The sequence below is a fragment of the Rhincodon typus genome, chromosome 31 (assembly GCF_021869965.1).
Source record: "Rhincodon typus isolate 14 chromosome 31, sRhiTyp1.1, whole genome shotgun sequence".
Classification (NCBI taxonomy): Eukaryota; Metazoa; Chordata; class Chondrichthyes; order Orectolobiformes; family Rhincodontidae; genus Rhincodon; species Rhincodon typus.
Window position 1 is genome coordinate 32,722,203 of NC_063362.1, and position 13,548 is coordinate 32,735,750.

General features: G+C 40.3%; 1 protein-coding gene across 1 annotated transcript in view; it reads right to left on the bottom strand.

Moving 5' to 3' along the window:
- Positions 1-13,548, bottom strand: part of LOC109918788 (eukaryotic translation initiation factor 4 gamma 3) — a 273,469-nt gene that overhangs the window by 109,940 nt on the left and 149,981 nt on the right. The window lies entirely within an intron of this gene.

The following is a 13,548-nucleotide window of genomic DNA, read 5'->3' on the forward strand; positions in this document are numbered from 1 at the left end:
CTTGCTATTAGTTTTCGGCATGTTATTTGTGTCTTCCACTGTGAAGACCGACACGAAATAACTGTTTAATATCTTGGCTATTTCCTCATTCCCAGTTATTAAATTGGCCTTCTCATCCTCTAAAGGACCAATGTTTACCTTCGCCACTCTTTTACGATTTACCTATTTATAGAAACTTTTGCTGCCTGTTTTTATATTTTGAGCTAGTTTACTCTCATAATCTATCTTACTTTTCTTTATAACTCTTTTTGTGGCTTTCTGTTGGCCTTTAAAGATTTCCCAATCTACTAGTTTCCCACTACTCTTTGCTTTTTTGTATGTGTCTTTTTTTCAATTTGATACTTTCCTTTATTTCCTTAGACAATCCTTATCAATTGTATTACTTTGTTTAATTTTAATCTGCTAAAGTTACTGTATTGTTAATAAATTTCTAAGCCTTTTGTTCAAACTACAGACCGGTATCTAGATTTGATTTTTTGCAGAGTCTGGAATTAGTTGTTCAGAAAGTTTGGTTAGGAACCATTGGGGTCAATTTTAAAAGTCTTTGAAGTTTTTAATTTGACTGTGTTACGAATACAGAGGAAGAAGGCTGATTTGGTTCAGCTGCCTGTCTCCCAATCATAACAAAATAGATAAATTTGACTACTTAGGACAACGCTAAGAGAAGATGGCAATGGCAAAGTTATAAGTACAGAGACAGCCAGGGTAATTTTGTGAAGGTGCTGGACGTAATGTAAGAAAATTCAAGTCTCTTACAAGGAAATACTCAAAAGATCCCACACACCGTTCACTTTCCCAAATGTTGCAGGAACCTGGGCAATAAATATTTGAATATTGTCATACCTAACTGGGTTAGTCCACTGGACATAAAGCCCTGATTCTCACAGTCATTGCACAAGTTACAAGTTTCATCAAAATGTGCAAAAATTCCCCTATCTACCTGCCTGTTTCATCAAAGTAAATAGAAAATGCAGGCCATGTTTCTGTACTCATCAATAATTACTGTTTAATACATACAAATACATTCTGGCTACAGCTAAATGGCCGTGATCTGTTAAGATATAGCTCTATTACTTAGAATTCTAACTTTTTAAAAAATTCCCCTACAAACCCATTCTTCTGGATATACAGTCAGCTACTCCCGTTGGCTGAATCTCACTTTGTACAGACCACCGGATGTCATCCTGCCTGCAGCCAGCCTCCCCCCACTGTTGAATAATGCAGCAGTGTAAATACTACTTATGAGTTTCAGTAACTTCTTTTTAAAAGTGCATCAATCTCTTCCACAATCCTGGATTTTAAAACTGTCCTTTTCTCATTCTAGTTCACAATCAAAAATACAGAAAAATAGAGGCATGTGTTCTTCACAATCTGAAAATAAAGATTTAGAATGAAGAAAATGGAGACTCTTTAAATTTGGATGTGAAGATGTATGTTTATTAAAGTTAAAATGTGTATCAGTATGAGATTAAAGTTTATTTTTCTCTCAGCATTATCAGTCTTTGAAATTCCTTTCCCGTAAAACAGTGAAGGCTGACTCTCTGAATATATACAAAGATACGTTAGACTGTTGATCAACAAGGAAATCAGAATTGTAGGGTGCAGGCAGAAAAGTGAAGTTCAAGTCCTATTTAGATATGCCATAATCTTACTGAACAGTGAAGCGGGCTCATGATGCTGGATGGCTGACTGTTCTTAATTCTTGTATTCCTGTAATTCTGTATACAGACCATAATAGAAACGAGGACATGCTTGAAATTATGAGAGCGAAAAGAACCTGAAATCTGACAATCTTAAAAAAAAAGAAAATGTTAATATTTTGAACGTTTAATTAAAATGAAAAAGCTACCGGGATCTCTTCTCGACGGAAAAGTGCAGGGCAGCAGAAAGAAGAGTTGTCTGAGGCATAGTTGGATAACTGATATTACAAAGTAGTTGCAGACAATCCGTAGGATGACACAGGACAAACTAGTGTGACATCCTATTACTGCAGAGTCCACTGGCAAGAATAGCTGCAAGCAGGATGCGAGGAGATTCTATGTTCTTATCGCTCAAGATTAAGTAAATACATATGTTAGCTGTACCATTAGGAGGTTCCATGAGTTTCTATTTAAAGATGAGTGTAATGCTGTTCCTCTTTGGTAATTATCTTAATTATGCACCTTTTCATATTTAATGTATGATGCATACAAGAAGGAAAGCTAGTATTTAGAGTAACATGAGATAAAGTGCACCATTTATGTTTTGACCTTGATTTTGATGAGTTTCTGTAGAAGTGCTGAGAGGTTATTTTGCAATTCTGATTATTTCTTAACAGAAGTTGTCAAGCGTGCAAAGCTAGTCTTATTTGATTTGCAATTCCCCAATATTGAATTTAGTTCCAGATTTAAAAACTAGCTAAACACATGGCTACAGGGCTGGTGTAAGAGGTTGGGCTTCCATTATGTGGATAATTGGAACATATTCTGGGGAAGGTGGGACCTGTGCAGTAAGGACGGGTTGCACCTGAACCGGAAAGGCACAAATATCTTGGGAGGGAGGTTTGCTCGAGTTATATGGGATGGTTTAAACTAGATTGGCAAGGGGTGGGGAACCGGATTTATAAGTCAGAGGATAAGGTATTCAGCCTTCCAACAGACACAGCAGAGAGTGAGATAACCAGGTGTAGAGCTGGATGAACACAGCAGGCCAAGCAGCATCAGAGGAGCAGGAAGGCTGACGATTCGGCCTAGACCCTCCTTCAGAAATGTGTTCATCCAGCTCTACACCTTGTTATCTCAGATTCTCCAGCATCTGCAGTTCCTACTATCTCTGAAACAGAGATTGGGGTTGTTATAAAGAAATGCGGTTGATGGAGCGTAATTGTGGACACAGAGATAGTTTGAGGTGTGTATACTTCAATGCTAAAAGTATCAGAAATAAGGCGGATGAACTTAGAGCATGGGTGGGTACTTGGAACTACGATGTTGTGGCCATTACAGAAACTTGGGTAACTCGGAGAGGAATGGTTGTTGGAAGTTCCGGGATTTAGATGCTTTAAAAGAAATAGGGAGAGTGGAAAAAGAGGCGGGGGAGTGGCATTGCTAGTCAGGGCTAGTATAGCAGCTACTGAAAGGCAGTTTGAGAATGATATGTCCACAGAGTCAGTTTGGGTTGAGGTCCAGAACAAGAAAGGAGCAGTCACTTTGGGGGTTTTTTACAGACCCCCTAACAGTTGCAGAGAGGTAGAGGAGTGGATTGGGAGGCAGATACTGGAAAGGTGCAGAAGTCACAGGGTTGTAGTCCTGGATGACTTCAACTTTCCAAATACTGATTGGAAACATTTTAGTTGTAATAGTTTAGATGGAGCGGATTTTGTCCAGTGCGTTCAGGAAGGATTCCTGACACAGTATGTAGATAGACCAACACGAGGAGAGGCCACTTTGGATTTGGTGCTTGGCAACGAACCAGGCCAAGCGTTAGACCTGTTGGTAGGAGAGCATTTTGGTGGTAGCGATCATAATTCTGTAACTGTTACAATAGTCGTGGAAAAGGATAGGTACATACAACAGGGTAAGGTTTATAATGGGGGGAAGGGTAATTACAATTCTGTTGGTGAGAACTGGATAACATAAATTGGGAACAGATGCTGTCAGGGAAGAGCACTATTGAAATGTGGAGATTGTTTAAGGAATGCATACGGCGTGTGCTCGATATGTTTGTCCCTAGCAGGCAGGAAAGATGCGGTCGAGTGAGGGAGTCTTGGTTCTCAAGAGAGGTCAAACGACTAGTTAAGAGGAAGAAGAATGCTTATGTAAGGTTTAGGAAACAAGGAACGGAAAAGGCTCGAGAGGGATACAAGTTATCCAGGAAAGAGCTTAGAAGAGCTATAAGGGGGCATGAGAAAACCTTGGCAGATAGGATCAAGGAAAACTCCAAGGCTTTTTACACGTACGTGAGGAATAAGAGAATGACCAGAGAAAGGGTAGGACCGATCAAGGATTGTAAAGGGAATTTGTGCATGGAGCCTAAAGTGATAGGAGAGATCCTTAATGAATACTTTTATTCGGTATTCACAACTGAGAGGGACGTCGTTGTAGAGGAGGACAGTGTGAAACAGGCTGTTAGGCTAGAGAAGGTCGATGTTAGTAAGGAAGATGTGCTAGGAATTTTGAGGAAGTTGAAGATAGATAAGTCCCCCAGGCCTGATGGGATTTATCCAAGGATTCTATGGGAAGTGAGGGAAGAGATCGCAGGGCCTTTGGCGATGATCTTTTCGTCCTCACTGTCCACGGATATAGTGCCGGAAGATTGGAGAGAGACAAATGTCATTCCCTTGTTCAAAAAAGGGAACAGGGATAACCCCGGAAATTACAGGCCAGTTAGTCTTACGTCAGTGGTGGGCAAATTATTGGAAAGGGCTCTAAGTGATAGGATTTATGATCACTTGGAAAGGCACAGTTTGATTCGTGATAGTCAGCATGGATTTGTGAGGGATAGATCATGCCTCACAAACCTTATTGAATTCTTTGAAGAGGTGACGAAACACGTGGATGAAGGTAGAGCAGTGGGTGTGGTATACGTGGATTTAAGTAAGGCGTTTGATAAGGTTCCCCATGGTAGGCTCATGCTGAAGGTAAGGAGGCATGGGAAAGGGGGAAATGTGGCAGATTGGATTCAGAATTGGCTGACCCTTAGACAAGGGGTGGTAGTGGATGGAAAATATTCAACATGGTGCTCAGTTACGACTGGTGTACCACAAGGATCTGTTCTGGGTGTCCTCTTCTATTTGTGATTTTTGTGAATGATTTGGATGAAGGTGTGGAAGGGTGGATTAGTAAGTTGCGGACGATACGAAGGTGGTTTGAGTTGTGGATAGTGCGGAGGGCTGTTCTAGGTTACAAAGGAACATTGATAGGATGCAGAGCTGGGCTGAGAAGTGGCAGATGGAGTTAAACCTTGAAAAGTGTGAGGTGATTCATTTTGGAAGGACAAACATGAAAGCAGAATACAGGGTTAACGGAAAGATTCTTGGCAGTGTGGAGGAGCAGAGGGATCTTGGGGTTCATGTCCACAGTTCCCTGAAAGCTGCCACCCAGGTGGATAGAGTTGTTAAGAGTTGTATGGTGAGTTAGCTTTCATTAATAGAGGGATCGAGTTCGAGCCGTGAAGTTATGCTCCAGCTATACAAAAGCCTGGGTCGGCCACATCTGGAGTATTGTGTCCAGTTCTGGTCGCCTCATTACAGGAAAAATGTGGAAGTGTTGGGAAAGGTGCAGAGGAGATTTACCAGGATGTTGCCTGGATTGGAGGGAAGGTCTTAGGAGGAAAGGTTGAGAGATCTAGGGCTTTTCTCTTTAGAACGACGAACGATGAGAGGTGACTTGATAGAGGTGTACAAAATGATCAGAGGTTGAGATAGAGTGGTCAGCCAGAGACTTTTTCCTAGGGTGGAGGTCGCTATTACGAGGGGGCATAGTTTTAAAGTGAGTGGAGGTAGATATCGGGGAGACGTCAGAGGTAGGTTCTTTACTCAGAGAGTGGTTGGGGCGTGGAATGCATTAGCCAGAGATGGTAGTGGGGTCGGCCTCATTAGGGGCATTTAAGTGGCTATTAGTTAGGCATATGGATGATAGTATAAGGTAGGGGTGGAGGTTAGATAGACCTTAGGTTTAGGGTAAAAGTTCAGCACAACATGGTGGGCTGAAGGGCCTGTACTGTTCTATGTTCTATGTTCTAGCCTTGAATGAGTAACATCTTTCTGCTAATTGTTTTAGGATTGTTAGCAAACACCTCTGAACTTTAAAATGATAGATTTTTAGTGTAAAATTTCTTTTTTTATCCTTGTTCAGGTGGTGTTGGCTGGTGCAGTAAGCGTGCTTGTACTCTTTCCTTCACTTCTGATGCTCTAGGTTTGAATTCAGAGGAGGTCTGTTTTCTTCCTAGTTTCTCCTGCTGATGGTTGATTTGTTCAGAGGTATTGATAACTGGCATATTGCGCTGTGCCTTACAGTGATTTTACTAAATGGTGCTTGGATTTTTAACCAATATTTTGGTGATGGTATGCTACATTAAATTGGTATTTTGAAAATCATTTTTGGTCAGTACCATTTTAGCTGTAATGACAAGGCATGGAGCTGATGAACACAGCAGGCCAGGCAGCATCAGAGGAGCAGGAAAGCTGACGTTTCGGGTCTGGACCTTTCTTCAGAAAATTAGATTCCATGACTATAGTATTTAATTGGGGGAGGGGAAATTACAGTGCAAGAACTGCGGAACATAACTTGGGAATAGATGTTATTGATTTAAGTATTTTCACACCTAAAAATGTGTAAAATGTGTCCAGACCCGAAACGTCAGCTTTCCTGCTCCTCCAATGCTGTCTGGCCTGCTGTGTTCATCCAGCTCCACACCTTGTTATCTCAGACTCCAGCATCAGCAGTTCCTACTATCTCTGACCATTTTAGCTATGTTCAGTTGCCATTCCTATTGGATTTATTTAGCATTCTAGCATAATTAATGTGCTGCCAAAAGAAACCACAAAACCTGCAAAAACAAGAAACTGTTTAAATTTATACAATGGTCGGTGGTTTTGTTCAGTATTTAATCTTTTTAGAATAGTTACAATGTGTATTTCTATTATCTTATGTCTGATCTGTTATATTAATTGCTGTAGAAGTGCCACCATATGTTGAAGCTGGTAGTGTTAAATTTCAAGATGTGAGACAATTGGATAAACAGATGGAATTTTTGTTTTCACTTCAAATGAGAATTGAAAACGAAACTTAAAAGAACACCTTGCTGTCACATGTTTTATACTTTTCAAGATCCAAATCCTGGAATTACTACTAAAACTTAGACTAGTTTACTTTGAATAGTGACTAATATTCAACTTAACCTGGGACTATTGAAGAGACACCTCTTCTGTAGAAAAGCTGATTGTTTGATCCACAAAGCGAGCCAGTTGCTGAATACTTTCCTGCACGAGGATACAATCAAGTTGTTGTCATGGATCACTGTAGAGATTTAGGCAAATGTTTAGGATATAAATGGTGTTGGTAACACCACATATAGGTTTTGAGATACTGTTGGACCTTCCCTTGAATCCCCACAATTCGATATTATTGATACTCCTCTGACGTTGTTAGGTAGAGAATTCTAGGATCTTGACAGTGATGAAGAAAGGTGGTGACATATGTCTAAATCAAGACACTATGTAACTGGCTATAATTTATTTCCACGGTCCTATGAAGAGAGATTGGACAAAATAGGCTGTATTCTGTTGAGCTTTGAAGGATAAGAAGTGACTTCAAAGAAACATACAAAATACTTAAAGGGATAGACAGGATAGATGCAGGTAAGATATTTCCCCTGGGTGGAGAGTCTAGAACCAGGGGGGCACCAAAAACAAGGGCTATGCCACTTAGGCATGCGATGAGAATTCTGAGGGTTGTGACCCTTTGGAATTCTCTGCTGTGGAAGCTCAGTCTTTGAATATGTTTAAGGCGAAAATTATTGCTTTCTGATTACCAATGATGTACAAAATTATGGGGACGGGGTGAGCAAAAGGCGTTGGAACTTTTGATCAGCTGTGGTGATATTGAATGATGGTGCAGGCTGAACAAGCTGGAATGGTCTGCTTCTGGTCCTATAACTTCGCTGCTATATTCTTCCCAAACTGAAAAGAGCCTGGTTTCAATCAGAAACTAAGTGTCCTTAAATGAGGAGACATCCGACCTGTTGGCAAAAGTAGCAATGGCAACTTGGGGAAATACCTTTTTAGGCAGCAGTTGGTGTGGATCTGGAAGCCACTGTCTTTGAATATGCAATGGAACCAGATTCAAACATGATTTCACAGGGGAATTGGTTTATTGTCTGAAAAGCAAATAAAAATTGCAAGGCTATGAGGGGAAGAAAAGCAATGGTGTGATACTAGGCAAATTGCTTTTGCAAAGAGGGTCAGCACAGACACAATTAGCTGAATGACCCTCCACCCATCTGTAATTATCCTTCTACTTTTAAGAACAGAAACCTTCTATTTGGTAGAAAGACTTTGAGTCATCAAGAGGTGAGCGACTTGTCCTTCTGTTTACATGGTATGCTCTTCTATGTAGCCACTGTTAATGTTGCTTGTCCAGTCAACTTTCACATCAGTAGGGTCTTCTGAGGTGTTGATGCTTGGGAGATTTGGCAACAGTGATGCCTTGCCACTTGTTAATCCATGCCTGCTTGTTATCCAGGTCCTACTATAGGATAGCATTGCTGCTTCCTCATGGGAGGGCTTTTGAATGGAACTGCACACTTGAAGGAACATTGAATAGCCCCCATTTCTGATGTTATGGTGGGCAAGTCATTGTAACACCTGAAAGTAGTTGGCCAAATAATTTGGCTCAGTATTGCTAAAATGAGTAGCCAGTAAGATTAACTTTGTCTGAAATTGGGCCTGGATTTGCCAAGTGCTTTTCTCCAGCAGCAATCTCTGAGGTAGGCAGAATTGTGTGTATACTTGACATGAACCCACTAGCTTACCAGAGTGTCTTCAAATAGAAATTTGTTCAGTGTGTGGGAGCAATCCGAACTGCTAGTAAAAAAGAATTGCTATAATTTACATGGTATTGCCCACTGGATATCCCAAAGCATTTTGCAACCACTAAGTACTTGTGAAGTGTAGTCATAGTCACTATTGTAATGCAGGAAGCATAGTAACCAATTTGAGCACAGCAAGGTCCGCAAAAAGCAATGCAACAAAGGTCTGTTTTGGTGATGCTGATTGAGGGGAAAACTGCTGGCCAAGACGTCCATGCTACCGTGCCTCCTCTTTTAAGTGTTACCTTCGGATATTTTACATCAACTTGAGAAAGCCTGAAACAAAACATGCCACCTCTGACAATCCAGCATTCTCTTGGAACTGCAATGAATAGTCCACTATGATTTCTGCATTCAAGTCTTGGGATGGGATTTGAACTTACAATTTACTGACTGAGGTGGCTTGCTGAAGTGCAGTGAAGTGACATTAACTTCTGGGTGTAGTGCTGATAATGGCTGTGTGAATAAGGGATAGACCTTTTATTATGCTTTCCGTAAGTAGTAGTTTTGGCCTCATCAGCCATGGTGTTTGAACCTTGCTCAGTAAATAGGAGAAACTACTTGATTGAGCCATACTGCTCATTAAAGAGAAGGCAATGGCATTGCATAAAATGGGCTTTCTTTAATAAAGCCATAGTGCTGAAACTGGAGGAGTTCTTTCAGGGAACATGGACATGCTTTTGCATTTTATATCCCAAAGAACTTGGTGTACTGATTGATTCAGATAACGGCCTTACCTTTGATTCAGGGAAATTGGCAGATCAAGACCCATTAAGCGTACAACTCAGACTTTTCTGAAGAAGGGTCCCGACCCAAAACATCAACTTTTCTGCTCCTCTGATGCTGCCTGGCCTGCTGTGCTCCTCCAGCTCCACACTGTGTTATCTCTGACTCCAGTGTCGGCAGTTCTTACTGTCTCAGACTATCACATTGTGTAGTGCTAAAAGCATGGTATTTTATCAGAGATGTGCATCAACTTGGATAGATGTAAGAAAGAAATTGTGGGACAACTCAAAAAAATGTGAAGCCTGCTGTTGGATTTTGCTGAGTGAAATACAGTAACGTGTTTGCTTACCCAAAAGCATTGTGCTTGATTACAATTACTAGTGTGTGGAACATTTTTGAGTGTTTCTGAGGCCCAGAGTTTACTATATAATTGTAAGCTAATTTGGTCAATTCTAGAATTTATTTGCATCCTGTTTCAAAGGCTATTACTGTTTTTGGTCCTTTTAAGTTTCACGTTTGTGCTTATATTTATTATAATTTATAATGTCAAAAAGAATCCTTGTGAATTGAATGCTTGTTTTAATGCTAAGAAATCTAATGTAGTGTTTGAACTTCTAGTAATCCCCTTCCCTGCATCAATAGTTAAAAGCATGCATTTGAATTTGCACTGCAGTAGAACTGCAAGCAGCTTCAGACTAAAAGGGAGTATCCATATTAACTATATTGTGCCGTATAACATGGTTTTTCTGTGGTAATTTCAATTGTTCAGCTTAAACAGTGCAAACATTTCAAAAGGTTTGATCTCTATTCATTGTTTGCAAAAAATGACTGCATGTACTGTAAGCTTGCAGAAGAAGAGCATTGATTGATTACCGGGATCTGGTTTCAGTACTGCATTATGTTTTGTTCAATGGAGACGCCCACATTGTGCCCGGCATGATTTTTACACTGCAGAATCTAGCTATGAGCTTGATGCTTGTCTGCATTGGAATGGAGGGGGTGAGATGACAAAAAAAAGGAAAGATGTATTTTAACCTGGTTCAGAAGGAACAATAGTTTCAACTCTTCTCCCCTGCCCCCCAATTCATATACAGAAATGTGACTAATGTCGGAGCCTGGATTTAGCCAGTGCGTTCAGAACACTAACTGTATTGTGTGTCTGAAGTTGGCTGTCCAATTCTGTCTGGTTTTGCTAACCCTGCCCATATGAAGGTGTTGGAAGGTTTGTTCATCATTTAAGTGCTGAAACTGCTTTCAAAACTGACATTGTTTGTGGCCATGTAAATCTAAATGCAGTTTGTGCAGTTTTAGACTGAGTATCTTCTAACAGTTGCATGGGAATACTAAATTTTAGTATTTGAAAAAGAAACTTTTGGACTTTATTTCCATTTCCATTTCCATTTCCACTTCTTTGGCCATGGTGATCCTGAGGCTAGCCATAGTGTTCATGTAAACGATGGTCTGCATGCTGAGTGAGATTCCATTTGATCTATGCCTGTGAGACCACAAGATCTCAGTAGACTAAGAAACAAAATTCTGCAATTGAGTTGTATTGCTGTATTATTTTAGTGTAACTTATAAATATTCACCTTCAAATGAAGTAGTAACCTTCATTACTTTTAATCAAATGGAAGTGAATACAACAGACATCTTTGTAGTAATGTGTTTTTGAAACGAAACTGGCGAAGATGTTATGAACGATTTATAAGATGGATAGTTTTGTTAACTCACTTGCTTTATCAGTGATATTTTTGTGGCTTTCTTTGAGGTTTATGTGCATACCTTGCTCTTGAGAGTAGTTGTGGCAATGCAAAATGCTCTTTTGACTTGCTGTTGGCCATACCAATCTTGATCTGTCATTACCCGACATTTCAACATTTGCAAAATATTGATGCAGTATATCTCAAGTACAGCCATTTTTGTGCTTGGTTGAAAGTTGATAAAGAAGCCGTTTTCCTGGAGGACAACAGAGAAAAAACTTGGATTTACAAAGCGCATTTTTTAACCTTAGATGACACCAAGATGGTTGGTAGCCAATGAGGCACTGTTTAAAGTGCAGCCATTATTGAATTGTAAACAAATTTAGTCAAATAGCAAAAAAAATCCATTGCATAGCATGAAATGAATTGGCCAGTGTCTGAATTTGGAGATTATGGCCTTGCTAATTTCTCGAAGGGTTTAATTGTCTTTTTGCAATATTTCTGACTGATCTGAATATGATGCTACCTGAGGTTACTATTTAGGAAACCTTTTTTATGTTGGTGACAATTTATTTTGAGGCTTTTCGTCATTACTTGTTCAGTATCTCTCCAATCTATGCAAGCTTTGGTATTTGTAGTGTGCACTTCCCAACGTCAGGAGATCCTATGGCACTTCAGTAATTTCTGCACTTTTGAAGTGTGGCCACTGTTGTGCAATGGGACATTGGCCAACCAATTTTAACACCACAAGTGCCACAAAAACATTGGTGATAATGACCTGATCTACTTGTTGTTCTTCCTCTCGCTAATGCAGGGTCCCCCTTTCTGCAACAGTTTGTAACAATTACGGGCTCTTTGAAGAAGCAATCCACTAAAATATGATAAATATATGGTAGAATTAAGTAACTGTTGCCATACATTCAAGTGTTCTTCATGAAAAGTTACTTGGCTTAGTCTTTTGAATCTGGCGTCCTTCACAAAGGGGCAAAATTATTTGGATGTGAACATCGACATATGGTTAGTAAGTTTGCAGATGACACCAAAATTGAGGGTGTAGTGGACAGTGAAGAAGGTTATCTCGGAGTACAACGGGATCTTGATCAGATGGGCCAATGGGCAGAGAAGTGGCAGATGGAATTCAATTTAGATAAAAGTGAGGTGCTGCTTTTGGAAAGACAAATCAGGGCAGGACTTATACATTTAATGGTAAGGTCCTGGGGAGTGTTTTTGAACAAAGAGACCTTAGAATGCAGGCTCATAGCTCCTTGAAATTGGAGTCGCAGATATGCAGGATAATGAAGAAGGCATTTGGTAAGTTGCCTTTATTGGTCAGTGCATTGAGTATAGGAATTGGGAGGTCATGTTGCGGCAGTACAGGACATTGGTTTGGCAACATTTGGAGTATTGCATGTAATTCTGGTCTCCCTCCTACAGAATGGATGTTGTGAAACTTGAAAGTGTTAAGAAAAGATTTATGAGAGTGTTGCCAGGGTTGGAGGGTTTGAGTTACAGGGAGATGCTGGATAGGCTGGGGCTATTTTCCCTGGCCCGTTGGAGGCTGAGGGGTGACCTTACAGAGATTTATAAAGTCATGAGGGGCATGGATAGGGTAAATAGTCAAGGTCTTTTCCCCAAGGTGGGGGAGTCCAAAACTAGCGGGCATAGGTTTAAGGTGAGAGGGGAAAGATATAAAAGAAACCTAAAGAGCAACTCTTTGACACAGAGGGTGGTGCGTGTATGCAATAAGCTGCCAGAGGAAGTGGTGGAGGCTGGTACAATTACAACATTGAAAAGACATCTGGATGAGAATATGTGCCAAATGCTGGCAAATGGTACTAGATTTATATCGGATATCTGGTTGGCTTGGATGAGTTGGTCCGAAGGGTCTGCTTCCATGCTGTATATCTCTATGATTCTACGACTCTACCCTGTCTAAGCAGACTTGAGTGATTTCTAAGCTGATTTCCTAGTCATTCTTTATTACTGAGAGATCTCAGTTCCTACCATTTGCTTTTTTCCCTTTTGTGTTCCTCATGCTGCTGCCAGGCCTCAGAATCTTGCAGTGCCATTCTGAGAGGAAATATTACATTTCAAAGCTGTCTTAACTTCATCCACTTGGGACACTGCCAAGGTAATCCTTTGCTGTTCCATCCTACAAAAAAGGACCTGCCCTATCTATGTCTTCAATGTTTTTCTCCCTAGGAGACAGTTATCCACTGCTTTAAGGCAACTAGGATTCTGCGCTAGTAATAGGAAGAAAATGACTCTCCATCACAAGCTGAGTTCTGAAGCTTGAATCCTACACGTATAAATTGGGTAATCTTTCACTTGGAGAAGTGAAAATTTCAATGGGCTAGTAATGCAGAATTCCAGGTTACTGTTCTGGGGTCATGGGTTTGAATCCCACTATAGTAGATGATGAAATTAAAATTCAATTTAAAAAAAAACTTTTGAATGAAAAGCTAGCGTAACGGCAAACATAACCATTGTCAATTGTCATGAAAACATTTGTGGTTCGCTAATGTCCATTAGGGAAGGAAACTGCCTACATGTGATT